General features: G+C 49.8%; 1 protein-coding gene across 2 annotated transcripts in view; it reads left to right on the top strand.

Annotated features, from left to right (window-relative positions):
• Positions 1 to 1,104: 1,104 nt before the first annotated feature.
• CTNNBIP1 (catenin beta interacting protein 1) overlaps positions 1,105 to 13,909 on the top strand; it is a 46,746-nt gene continuing 33,941 nt past the window's right edge. The window contains exon 1 of one of the 2 annotated variants that reach the window (XM_074334082.2): positions 1,105 to 1,554. The gene's annotated coding sequence lies outside the window, so the exon portion shown is untranslated. The remainder of the gene's footprint in view (positions 1,555 to 13,909) is intronic. The other variant, XM_074334084.2, reaches the window with a different exon arrangement.

Here is a 13,909-nt window from a genome sequence, read left to right as displayed (position 1 = left end):
GCAACAGCAACTGGACCTGGAGCTGAGCTGCGCCCTCCACAACTAAGACTGAAAGGACAACAACTTGAAGCTGAACAGCACCCTCCACAACTAAGATTGAAAGGACAACAACTTGACTTAAATAAATAAATAAATAATTTTTTTAAAAAAAGAAAATAAACATTAAGTAAAGTATCTCGTATCTTTCTTGCATAGGGAAGGGGAAGAAATGATGTCGGGGGAGTGGAAGAGGATGAGACAGAAAAGGGGTGAAAAGAAAGGTTGGGGAAAGCCGGGCAGGAGTGCTTCTAAAATGCGGTTAGTGTCACACTATGTATCTGTTAAAATGTTGAAAATAAGACCACACTTAAAGTCCCTTTAAAAGGGATGGTGGGTGTTCGAAGCAACTCGCATTTTTCCTATAAAGGGCTGTTTCTCCCTGTACTCTCTCCAGAGACCAGGTAGCAGATAGAATCAGACTTTTTATAGAAACATTTTAATCATGGGCCGCTTTTCCCCAACAAAATGCACTCACTACCAATGCACACGATATTCTAAGTTTAACGGTCCCACGGAGGCCCATCTATGGGCTCTCTGGGCTCCGTGGACACAGGTTAGACAGGCCCCCAATTCAAGAGCGGGCCTAACTGCTTCAAAAGGTAGCAATGTTCCCAACTCCAAGACTCAGGAAGACCACGCCTCCAAATGTCCAGCAACCTCATCCATTTCACACTTTTTAGGGGCCCTGGGTAAGACGGACTCACCAAGGACTCCGCCGGGTCTAGCAGCTCCCATTTTTAAACACAGACCCGTGTGTGGGAGAGGCCATTCTTTCCACGGGATCACTGTGCTCCTGCAGCAGCGAGGGACAGGCAAAGTCGCCTTACCTCAGCGCCAGCTCCATCCTTAACTGGGGCTCCGCCCTCAGGCCACCTCCTTCCCCGAGCCCCCGCCCCTGCTCCCCAGCCCACCTCCGGCCCCCGCTCCTCCCCTTTGCTCCAAGTGCGGCTCCGCCGCTACCCGCGACCCTGTTCCACTAGCCCTTTTCGTGGCTCCGCCCCGAGCCCATGGCCCCGCCCCTTGACGAGTTGCCTAATAAGCGTCCCCTAGCGCCCCGCAGCTCCCGTCCCGCACCAAGAAACCCCGCCCCACTGACCGATGTAGCCAATGAACGCCCCCTGCCCCGAGCCCCGCCCCACCGCAGACCCCGCCCCCGGCGCCCGGCCCTCGGCGGCCCCTGCACCCCCGGGGCGTTGCCTTGGCCGCGCCTTCGCCACCCGCGCGGAGCCAGATGCCGCCCCCTTCGCCGGTCCCTCCTCCGGCCGCCTGGCGCCTCCCTCCTTCCCCGCCGCGGTGACTCACGGAGCGGGAGGCGGAGGCTGAAGCGGCCGCTCCCGCTGCTGCTGCTGGTTCTGCTGCTGCTGCTACCACCGCCGCCGCCGTTGCTGCTGCCGCCGCCGCCGCCGACGCCGACGCCGTCGCGGTTGCTCAGGCTGAGCGCGCCCCGGAACAGGCCGCCGCGCGCTGCGCACGGACCCGCAGCCCCCGCCGGCCAGGCCGGGTCGGGCGGCCCAGGTAAGCGCCGACGCCAGCTCGCGCTTGTAGCGCCCAGGCCCGCGCCGCGCTCGGGCTCCGGGGAGCCGCCGGCCCTTTGTCTCCTGGGGAGGGGCCGCGGAGGGCGCCCCCGACCCGGCTCGGACCCACCGGCTGGGCCCCCGGCGCGGCGCCCTGGTTGGGACCAGGCCTCCTCGCCCGGCTGGGCCGCCCCTGCCTCCTGCCGCTCGCCGCCCGCTCCCCAAATCACCCTCCAGGCGTCCTCACCTTCTCCCGGGGGTCGCTTCCACAGGTGTCTGAGCCACCCACTCGCGTCGCTCATCTCACCGCGTCGGGTTGGTTGTCACCGTGTGTCAGCACTCCAGGTCCCGCGACCTCTTGTCTCTTTCCTCACCTGAGCCCCACTGTCAGCATCCTGACCCTGGGTATGGAGCTCCTCGTATTTCCCCAAACTAAATGCTGCCAAGGTGTGGCCACCGGGCTGCTCTTCCTGTCCACACTTGGACTGAACTGCCCACTCCCCATTCCACCTCTCCTGGTGAGCGGTCCTGCACGGCACGCTTTGTAGGCATATGTCTCTCCGCTATGGCCAGCGGTATATGTGAGCCTGCAAAATTAACCACTTGGAGCCCCACACCGCACATCTCACCTTCTTTTCATCACCCCCACCCCAACCAGGTTCCTTTTTCTTGAACCTGGTAACCAAGCCACATGGGTCTGGACACCCAGCCTGTTAGGCCCCACATGCCCCCCTCTCTTGTGTGCTGAACTTGTCTGAGCAGTGCCTGCTGTCAGGTTAGCCCCTCGGAAGGCCGAGGAGGCCTGTGTTGGCAGCAAATCAAGAGTTTTATGAATAATGAGATGTGTGGCTTGCAGCACCTCTTATCTGAGGATCTAAGTACGCTATAGCTATTAATTATTTTGTCTCCAGCCACTCACAGAACTTAGGGAAGTGTGCCTGGCTGACTGCTGGGTAAATTGAGGCACAGGGGGTGTCGGTAAAGGACCCGGAGGCAAGTCAGAGTTTGTTCTGAAGTTCTGTTTCCAAACGCCTTGGCTCTGAGCTCCCTGTTACAACTGTTGGGCTCTCGTTCCTGGCTTTAGAGCCTAAGTGATACTGATCTCTTAGGCCATTAAACTGTCCAAAGATACCAAGTTTCCTCTGATTTAAAGCAGGACTTTGAATCGTAAATAAAGGTGCCAGCTGGTAAATGCCAGTGTGTCATTCATGGTTTCCTGGTGGAATTTGTGGTCCTTGTAAGTACAAGTTGTCTCAGTGGGATAGAGAGTCATCCCTTCAATAGTGAGTGCTTACTATGTGGCAGGCACCATTCCAAGCACTGGGGCCACAGTGGCGAAGATAGAGGCAGCCCCTGCCCTCCTGTAGCAGGACATTCTAAAGAGGAGGGGGTCAACGAATAAGCAGACAAAATACTTTCTATAACAATAAGTGCTATGAAGGTGGGAAGAACCAGTTTGGATTTGATTCCAAGTGCAGTTAGAAGCCATTGGAGGATTTTAAGCAGAGAAGTGATATGATCTGGTTTAAGTTTTCAAAGATAGTTCTGGCCTCTATACTGGGTCTGGATTGTAAGATGCAAACAGAAGCAGGGGTACCAGTTGAGAGACAAGACTATTGCAGCTGCCAGGGAAGAGATGAGGGTGGCTTGGAGGACCAGGGTGGTAACAGTAGAAGTGAAGAAGTGTCTTGAAAAGCAAGCAACTTGTCTGCTCCCCCTGGGAGAGGCTGAGAGCTGTACAGCAAAACTTCAGGCAATGCTGACTGAGATTGATAGGTCTAGCAGAGAGTCTCGAGACTTCACCATGCTCAGGTTTAGCTCAGCAAACCTTACTCGCTGCCCATCGTGAGCCAGGTGCTGTGCTAGACTCTAGGGATATAGACATGAACAAGGTACCTAAGGAGTAGTCTCCATGTTATAATGTAACATGCTCACAGAAAGGGCACCTCCTTGATGGAAGAGGGTTTGTGGATTTAAAAGCCAGTGAGAGGTGGAGGAGGGCAGAGCACATTGGGCTGCGTTCCCACACCTGGCTGCCCTTCTGCTGCTTGAAGATGTTGCCCAAAGAAATTGGGACTGTTCTCCTGATAGGTAGGAGAACAACAACTCAGTGGCCATGAACTTGAACCACGAACCAGAATAAAACTTGATCTCCATGCTGCTCCAAGGCTGTGCTATCAGAACATGTCAGAACTAGAGGACTGTGGGGATTATGTAGGCCAACCCCTCTTTTATGGTTGGGTACCTGTGGCCCCTGGAGGCTGAATAACTCTTGAAATCCCATAGCAGTTTGTACATTTCCTTATGGTATCTGCCACTCTCTTCCTCTATTTCAGCAGGATCTCTATTGGATTCATCTTTGCATCCCTCACAGCATTTACAAAAAGTAAACTCATCACGTGTTGGTTGATGTGCCTGGGTGTTTCACAGCACCGAAAACTAGAACCCAGGAATCCTGACTCAGTCCCTGTTTTTTCGTCAGACCATGCTTCCTTTCGGATGCCTCCTCATGCTTCATTTCAGATGTGTGACACAGTGGTAGACCCGGCAGTGTCCATCTCACTGAGCTCGGAGAACAGGGCAGCCCTGCCCTGATGGGTCTGCTCTCTCTCCAGCCCTGTCTACAGGGGGCAGCTGCTGAGAGTGCTGACCAAGGAGTTATTCAACGTGCAGCAAATATGAAGTGTAGCTCGTAATCAGAGCGTGGACTTTGTACCAAGACTATCTGGGTTTGGGTCTTGGTTCTGCCTGTCATGAGCTCTGTGACTTACAGCAAGTTACTTAACCTCCCTGTGCCTCACTGTCCCCGCTTATAAATTAATAATACTTCCTTCATGGGGTTGTTGGAAGGATTAAATTAAGTAATACCTCGCTAGCAGATGCTTAGAACAGCGCGGAGCACTGAGTACCTGCGTGGTTGAGGTAGCAGATATTATTTCACCATTATTTATTTATCTTATCTCCCAAAGAATTGAAGCTCTTTGAAGGCAGAGATTGTGTGGGTTTTTTTGTGTGTGTGGTGTTTTTTTTTGATCTACTGTTATAGTTCAGTGCCTAAAGTTTGTAGGCACTTAGTAAATATTTGTTGAACTGAATGATTTAACGAGCACCTACTATGTGCCAGGCACTGTTGTGGGTGCTGGGGATATAGCCAAGATACATAGTCTAATGAAGTTTATCTTCTAGTGGGCAAGACAGACAGTAAACAAGTGAACAAGTGAACAAAATAACCTAGAATGGTGAAAAGAGATACAGGGAGAATAAAGCAGGGCAGTGAGATGGAGAGAGACTGGGACGAGGTGAGAATCATCACTTTAGCCAGCTCTGAGGTGGTGACTTTGAATGGAGACCCGAATGTTTAATTCTGAACAGTGGGAAGGCACTGCATGGGAACTTGTTCTGGTGGTCCATCCTCGGAGAAAGAGCAGGATGCTAGGACGAGCAGTGAGTGGGCTTTCCGTGTCCTGGGAAGGCTTTTGGAGGCCAGCAAGCAGTGTCGAGTTTATTTCTATCAGGTTCCTCATTTTTCTGGCCTCAGCACCCAGGAGATGTGGGCTGGGTTAGTGGCGGTCCAGGTGTGTGTCTGTGTGCCCTGGCATTTCCACTGAGCCTTCTTTTCCCCCGAGTATGTAGGTAATCAGTGAACATTTCTTGAGTTGAATGGATGAGCACTGCCAGCTCTTAGCATCTTGTCCTATAACAGTGGCATGTCCTGTGTATTCTGCTCGCCTCTGCATGACTGAAAGCTTCACATCTTGGCAGTGACTCTGAAGGAACTTTGGCGTTTTGCTGCTGTTCTTCATATGTGCACGAAGGACACCCACACACAAATATGTGACAGTGTCTTAGTTGGGGGTATACCGGGATCGACTGGGCAGCTTTCCTCCACCACCCCTACTTCTCTTCCGGTCTCCCGCTGAGTATCACCGGGTCCCCTGTAGAGGGTTGAGCTACACTGTCACCTCTGAACAACTCCTGTTGGGTCACTTGATCAGGAACACGGTGGTACCCAGAAAGCATTGGCTGTCTTTGGTCTGGTCTGAACGGAGTTGGGTAGCTCAGTAGAACACTCAGAGAAATGGCATTTCACACCCAGGGCTTCAGCTCGCCAGGAATCCAGAATTTGCCTCTGGAAACTGGGTGCATTGACCAGCTTTGCAAGTCCTCACCCAGGCATCCTCTTGTCAGTGTCCACGATGCGACTTGCTCTTCATCTGAGAGGCCAGCAGGAATAAGTGGGAATCAAACAGGACTTCTGTGTTGCGAGTCACTTTCGGGGTCCTGGGGCATTTCATTGGCAGCATCCGAAACGCCTGTTAGTCATATGTCATCTGTAGCCTTATAAAAACTAAACCCAGAGTGAGTGCAACCTTTTTCTCATCTAACTGGTGTTTTTTTTTTCATTATGAGTTGTGTGTGCTCATTTAGAAAAGGAGAAAATGAATGATACTGGTATTTTACATACGTTGTCTCATTGAATCCTCACTAGTTTCTGAGATACACACTGTAATTACCAGTGGCCCAGATCATATATATTCAGAAACTGAGGCCTGGAAGGATTAAGTAATTTGTTTGATGTCAAGCTAGTTGAGAACAGAATTGGATTCAAACCCAGAAGAAAGTCTCATGAGCGTGAGTTCTAAGCACAGTATTAGCTTCTCAGCAGAAATAATAGAGAAGAAAAAAGATCGCCGGTGAGCCCAGCGTGGGTGGATTTGTTAGGGTGGCCAGAATCAGCTCACTGGCTGCTGCAAAGAGTTTGAATCCTCCGCCCTTTCCCTGTCTCTTTTGACCTTGGGCAAGCTAATTAACCTCCTTTGCCTTACTTTCCCCAACTGTAAATGGGGATAATGATACCTGTACCTTCATAGCTCGCAGGGGCATTATGTGTTTGAGCCAAAGTGCTTTTGAACTCCTTTTATGAAAGGGCGCCGAGCACCAACTGCTGTTATACTCGGTTATTAAAGACCTATTACGCCCTGATCCTCCCCGAAGCCTTGTTAAAAGGGAAACCAACAGTCCACAGTGGGAAAGGTGTGCTTCCGTGATGGGCACAGCTGGACCAAAACATTGCTTTCTCCTTCTGAAGTGTCTTCCGGATTGAGGGTCAGGAATGTTTCTCCGTTCTTCGTGGTCACGTACTGTATAAGCTCCTGTAAACAGGTGCGTGTACTGTGCATCATACCACGATTGAGGACCACGGATGATAGCGGGGCAGAGAAAGGGTTAAAGGGCGTGGGTGCTAATCCTGGCTCTGATGTCTTTATAATAGAAGCCAAGAACACGGAGATGCCAAGAAGTGATGGCTGTCTTCCATTCATCCTTCCTTCCTTCCCTCCCTTCTAATGATTCATTAATTCAATTAATAAATATTTACTGGGCTTTTATTACGATCTGGGCCACTGGGAATTCTGTGGTGAGCCGGATAAAAATAATTCTTCCCTTACAGTCCAGGGCCAAGAGGCTTATTATCTAGTTGGAGGCGTGTGAACAAAGGATGGACGTGTTGGTGAGGGTTTTGAACTCTCAGGGGGGAGAGTCAGGATATAATTTCCAGATGGGCACATTGGTCCCCATGGGTACCTGCCCTGGGAGGGCATTAAGGCAGTGGTCTCTTTCCACAGATTTTTGAAATTACCATGCACCAGTGCACCAGTGAATCGGTTCCTGTCATGAAATGACCGCCAGACCTTGTCTCTCCAGAATTCTGTCCATGCCTGACAGGTCTGCCTCTGCCAAATTTGGAAAGCAGTCACATGGCTGCAGGCAGACTGGGGGCTAGCTGCCCTGTGCTCTCCCGTTTGCCCACGGGTTCCTAAAAGAACTAATGCCTGTGGACACCCGTGTCCTTGAGCCCCTGTTTGGGGTCAATCCATGCAGAGTGGGGTGAAGAAAGTTTCTTTCTTCCCCGAGTCTGCCCAGCACCAGGCCTTGGGATCCCTTCAAAGAGCCAGGTCAGGGAGGCCCAGCAATTCGTGAGAAAGCAGTGTTCTTGCTCTCTCTCTGCAGCCAGGACGGGTGGAGAGGGCAAAGGGCTGGCAGAGGCAGCTGCCCACAGTCGGAGTGAGAGGAAAAGTGCCAGGACAGTGTGGTACACTCCTGAGTGATGGTCCTTTCACCCAGCCCCTGGCATGCCACTGCCTTCCTGGTGCTGGTCAGCTGCCCCCTCAGTCTGGGGGGCCCCAGAATCAGTCCACATCTGATCAGGAGGAAATGGCTGGCCTGGCGAGGAGACCAGGTCACTCAGTGTCCCTGGACTTCTTCAAGTGTGGTTGGAGCCCACAGGGACACAAGTTCAGCAGGGGGAATGTGACCCACTTTCATACCCTCTCCCACGTGGAGAACTAGGGGGCAGGCTTTTGGAGACCAGCTCCAATGGAGGTTTTTTCAGGCCTGAGCATCTCCTGAGTATTCAATCCCCCTGTTTCCTGCTGTGGAATCCTGCTGTCCACGGTCCACGTCCCTGAACTGAATAAAGACCTGAGACAATGAAGTTACCGCCTTGTCATTCCTCAGTCCTGTGGGGATCAGGGTCCCTTGTGATTCAAGCACCTCTCACAAAGCGAGCCCCACCCTTGCTTCTCCTGCTAAATCACTAGGCAAACCGGGGACCCAGTTTCCAGGGAGATGGGTTAGCCTTGACCCCCCTGCCTAGGCCAGGACCTCACAGACCCCTGCCCCTGCCCCATCCTGACACTTGTCTTCGCAGAATAGTCTTCTGCTGCAGGAATATGAACTGAAACGTGTTTCGGACCCTCAAGGTCTCTTCTGTTCTCTGCAGGTAGAGGACATTTGAATGATTTTCCACTTGTCATTTTATGTTCTGTGAGGCGGAGGGAGCCTGATTAAAATACATGAGCCTGTGAGTACTGCCAAGATGATTTGGGGATTTGAAGCTGGGTAGTAGTTCTGAGCCCTGAATAATGATCCAATTTTATTTACAAAAGGGGGGCCAAAGGTGGGGTGGGGATACTGCCAAGGTGAGCTCCGGCGAGGCTGTGATCTCAGCCCTGTGACCTCCGTGTGCTGCACACTCGGCTTCCCCACCGCGGCACAGGGTGACCCGTTCCCCGCAACCCTCTGTCTGTCCCCGCTGGTGGCACTGCCCGGTGGCCTTTCAGGGCACATAGCGTTCCTCCGGCCGCTTGCTGAAGTTGCAGGAAGATGGGGTGCCAGTGATTTGTTAGGAGGACATGGTGGGGCTCCTAGGCCAGCTAGCTGGTTGTGGGGGCGTCTCTCCGGGGTGCTGGCTGTGCTCTGCACGGAGCAGCCTTCCGGAGCTTAGGTGGGACACGGTGGAGCGGAGTCGGCTGGCCGGAGCCAGTGTCTTCTCCCACCTGGGCTGAAAGTGCTGCTACCACCTGACAGGCCGCACGTGCCCATCACCCTCCGTTTGCTCCAGGTGGTGGCTGCCCACCCTCTCCCACTGTCTCCGGGAGGAGAGGGTTTCCTAGGCCGTCCTGCGAGCGTCCCTGAATGCTCAGCAGCAAGCACTGCCCTGGACTGGCCGGACCTCCCAGAGGGGGAGCTGCCTTTTCCTCTCATCTTCTGACCCCGTTCCACTTCCTTTCAAAAACCAAAATCATTCCTTGTTTTTGGAGTGGGTAATATGTACATAGTACAGAATTCAAAAGGCCGTATGGTAAAAACAGTTTTCCTCCCTGGATTCCCAGCCCTGAAAGAGACCGCTGGTAGCCAGAGTCTTGGGACTCTTCACCAGACGTTCTGCACGTGTACAAGTGTACCGTGCACGTGGCTGACCTCACGCAGGCCTGACACGCACTATTCCTTTGACACTGTAATGCGCAGTGCTCTGCACCTAACTTCTTCACTTCACAGTAAATGCTACTATAGAGCTGTGCAAACCACCACCACCACCAGCACCAGCACCAGCACCACGGTCGCCGTCATTCGGCTAATGCCTCGTGAGCGTTTCCTGTGTGCTGGGTGTTGTTAAAAGTGCATTCCTTATATGATCTCTTTCACTCCTCCCAGCAACCCTCTGACCTAAGGACTGGTATTGTCGACCATTTGCAGATGAGTAAACTGAGGCACAGAGAGGTTAAGTCACTTGTCTAGGTCATGTAGAACTGCAGCACTCATTTTAATGGTTCCAGGGCATTCCTTGGATTGGTTATATTTTAAAACCAGTCCCCTGTTGGTGAGGATTTAGGTTTTCTGTCTTTTGTTAGTTAGAATTAACAAGGAGTATTCTTCAACATATATCTTTGTGCATTTGTGTAAGTGGATCTATAGGGTAAATTCCTACAGGCTGAATTATTAGAACAAAAGGTATATCTGTTTAAATTTTTAGTGTTGCCAAATTGCCCTCCGTGGAGATATTAACATTTTATATTTCCCCCATACCTTGGCAGAAGCTGTTAAACTCTTTGATTGTTGCTAATAGATGAGACGTGGTATATCATTATATTTCTAATTTGCATTTTCCTTATGAGGAAATAAAGTGTCATTTCTTATTTTAAGAGCCATTTATGAACAATCTGTTACATTATTTACCCATTTCTTTCTTGGGTTGGCAATCTTTTTCCTATTGATCTACAGGTATTCTTTATACATTGAGGAAGTTTGTCCTATAGCTGTGATACATGTTACATGTATTTCCATAATTAGTCATTGTTCTTTTGATTATGTTTCTGATGATATGATTATGTTTTCCATGCAGAGAGTTTGATTTTTCTATAATCAGATTTTAATATCTTTTATGACTTCTGGTTTCATTTCCTATTATTTTCTCCTCCCACTGTTTTCTTTCCTGTGTTTGCTTCTAATATGCTTACTCTCTATTCTGTCCAGTTAAAACTTTGCTCTATTACCAAGGGATCAAACCTGGCATCATCAGAAATGGGGCGAATGGGCATTGTGTGTCTCCAGTGGGACACTGACACCGTCAGCTATGACAGTTTCTTGCCATGATGTTTAACCTTACTCTAATTGTAAGGAACAATCGGACAAATCCAGGTTGTGGGACATCCTAAGGACAGTGGTCCTGGTCTCTAAAAAATGCTAATATCCTGATAAACAAAGAAAAGCTGCTGAACCATTCTAGGCTAAAGGAGGTGCAAGTACGGGAACCAAATGCAATGAGATTCTTGATTGGGTCCTGGGTTGAAATACAGTAAAGGCCAACGTGAGGGGAGTGGGGCCGGGGAAATGTGGATATGGGCTGTGCATCAGAGAATATTAGTGGGCCAGTAGTAAATTCCTTGGGGGTAAAAACGCTATTCTGGTCATGTAGGAGAAGGGCCCTGGGAAATACATAATAATACACTTAGCAGAGTATCGTGATATCTGCGACCTACTTGCACATGGCTCAGGAAAATAAGCAGACATACCCCATCTACCCACAACAGGGAGAGGCATGAGACAAATGTGGCAAAATGTTAACAACTGCTGACTCTGGGCAGGTATTGGGATGTTCCTTGTACTATTCTTTCAGCTTCTTGGTGGCTTTGAAATTTTTCAAAATAAAAAGGTGAGGAGAAAATCAACTTTGTTCCATCTGGAATTTATTTTGGTTTCAGTTCCCTTGGCGTTGCCTGGCTCTCCTGGATTATTGTCCCGGATTTCTGGTTTCTTTCCCCTCTTTTTTTTGTGTTTTGTTTGTTTTTTATTGAGTTGTTAAAAAGATGCAGCCTATTCTAACAGGATAAATATTTTTAACCATTTTACTTCGAGTTAATGAAGGCTCTCAAATGAGCAACACTCCTCATTGAGGAAAACAAAAAGCTGCTGTCGACAAGCGACAACACACACACACAAACAAAAGAACTGTGTAAAAATAACTAACTGTTCCCATATTTTTTGAAGTCTCCTTACAATGGGATGATACGCACATGATCTCGCTGCAAACTTGCCATACAGACTCGTAGTACATGTGGTCTGGGCGATTCGGTCCACGAGGTGCTAACTTCAGACAATGCAGCACTCTAGTCCTTTCAACAATGCAATTTGTTTTACTCATTATCTTTTCTTCTAGACTGAAATACAGGCTAGAAAGAAAATGCTGCCTAATTAAAAATTGGTATTGTTTACAGGAAAACTTGTATAATTTTGTATTAGAATTTACAAGTATATGTTCAAATCGAATTTGCCTCTCCACCCCCTTCCCAGCCACAAAATGGGCATGAAGTAGAATTTTTAAAAATGCCTTAATTTTCAACTTCATGCAAACTAAATAAAGAGGACCAAAGCAAAGCTTAAACAATGGCTCCCCTCTTTTTACAGCATGCGCAGTTGTCTGTTTCCCTTTCTCTTAGGAATTTCTGTTTTGGGTGAGCTATTCTTTTTCGGGCTTGGAAGTTTTTATGATTGAGTATCTTTCTGTCAGACTTACATGCCTTTTCTAGCAGCAGGTAAGAACTAGTGTACATTGGTGCCTGTATTTGTTTTGTTTTGTTTTAACATTATGTTACGTGCTCCAAGTACATTGGAAGGAAGTTTAGTTCTCTGAGAGACTTAAAGTCTTCATGCTCAGGATACCACCAAACGGATGTGCAGTGTCATTAACCCACTCTCAGTGAACCTTGATAATAAGATTTTCCTCTCAGCTAAGAGTTTTTGCAAGAGGTCAGGTTCTGCTCGCATTCTGTGGATATGGGCTTGTAAAAGGCTCCTGGGTTTCATTTTATGAAATGTCACAGTCTTGGGTGAGTAGCCGGCCTGTAAAACCAGGAGGCTTTCAGCCAGGGGAGCACCAACAGGCCAGTTTGCCAGGAGCTTCTCCCTTTCTGTGGCTTGATGACTAAGGGTTTCGTGGCTTTGGGAACGGGGATGTCATTACAAATGGATGTTGGGGATTTGGCTCCTGAACTGGGTTATCTGGGTGTGCCTGGCCTGGGTGATTATGCCTACACCCATTGGGAATGGGGACAGTTTCTTAGAGCCCTCACACGGGGCCCTGCGGCCTCCACTCCATTTCTATCCAGCTTGAGCTTTTTGCGTGGTGGCCATGGCCCTGAGCAAACCCTCCAGGTGCTGTGGGTGGGTCCCTGCTGTATTCAGTGCTGTGTTTTCCTGGGTCCTCAGAGCAGCGTTCTGGTCATCCGTGCCCTCCCCTCCTGCCATCACCACCCTCGCTTTCAGACTGGACGAGGTTTGTAACCCCTCCGACGTGCTCATCCTCATGCTGCTTCCCCCACAAGCTAATGGAATAAACGCATGTAGATTCTGCAGTTTCTTTGTTTAAACTATTTTTGATTTTGATTATCAGCTTGTTCAACATTTAGGGAGGAAGGAAACCAAGTCTTCAGCAGCCTCTGAGGGGGAGATTTCCTCCTTCCTTGGATTATTTTTTGTTTGGAGGGAACTGGGGAGGGGAAGGAGAGGGAAGGCCACTGCCTGTGTAATAGGGCAGAACAGTTATCCAAACAAGTCATGTGGCTTGTGTGACGTCTAGGTGTAATGAATCCTTGCAATTTGTAGCAATGATGTGGGTATGTTTTCAAGGTAAACAAACATACCTGCATTTTAATGCAAATTAGCCATACTTGTACGCTGAAAGCCTATAGAATAGTGGAGGCAGGAACTCTAAAACCTATTTTCTTAAGAGTTTTCTTAAGAGTTTATAGAAGGTTCACCCAGGAGACCACTCCTAGAGCCTCTCAGCTGGGTCCTGAGGACAGCCACCCCCAGAGCTGGGCAGTGAGCAGAGGACTGGCTCTGGAGGCCATGAGGCTGCCAGCCTGCCCACTTTGGGGGCACAACTCGGGCCCGAGCGACCTAGTTGATTTAATGACCTAATTCTTGCAACAGGAAGTTGGAGGCTTTCTTGACCCTGGGATTATGAGGGGCTGCAGTGAACCAGGTTCAGAAGCTTCTTTATTTGACCTAATTCTAGGAGGCTTTCCTGGAGGGAGAGTGGGGGCCAGGGAGAAGGGCTGGGTGGTGATTTTGGAGCAGGCCAGCCTGCTGTTGGGCACCGAGAGGGCCGGGCAGGCCATGTCTGGGCCTGCCTCTGAGAACAAGGCTTGTCCCGGTGTGAATGAGAGTGGCGTGAAGGTGTCCGGATGGCTCTGAGTGAAGGGACCTCACGCAGCTCCTGAAAAATACACGGCACTGTGTCAGATTTCCCCTTTCCTTTTAAAAATAAAACAAAACACCCAAACTTTAAAATTTCCCAATTGAGTTAACAATTTAAATGGTGACCCTGTAAGAGTTGGCATAACTGTGGGCAGCAGGGTTGATGGTACTTCTACGGGTTGAAATTAACATTCTGGCATCCTTCCCTGGAGGTGACCCAAGATCTGGGACGCCTCCTGGCCAGGCTCCTTCCCCGGGATTATTAGGCTTGGAACTGGACCTTCCAGCCTAAGGTTGACTTCAGCTTCCTCCCTAGG

The sequence above is a fragment of the Rhinolophus sinicus genome, chromosome 14, assembly GCF_057876585.1.
Source record: "Rhinolophus sinicus isolate RSI-liver-muscle chromosome 14, RSI-T2T, whole genome shotgun sequence".
Taxonomy (NCBI): Eukaryota; Metazoa; Chordata; class Mammalia; order Chiroptera; family Rhinolophidae; genus Rhinolophus; species Rhinolophus sinicus.
Note: the sequence above shows the minus strand (reverse complement) of the source record. Positions and strands in the feature narration are given on the sequence as shown.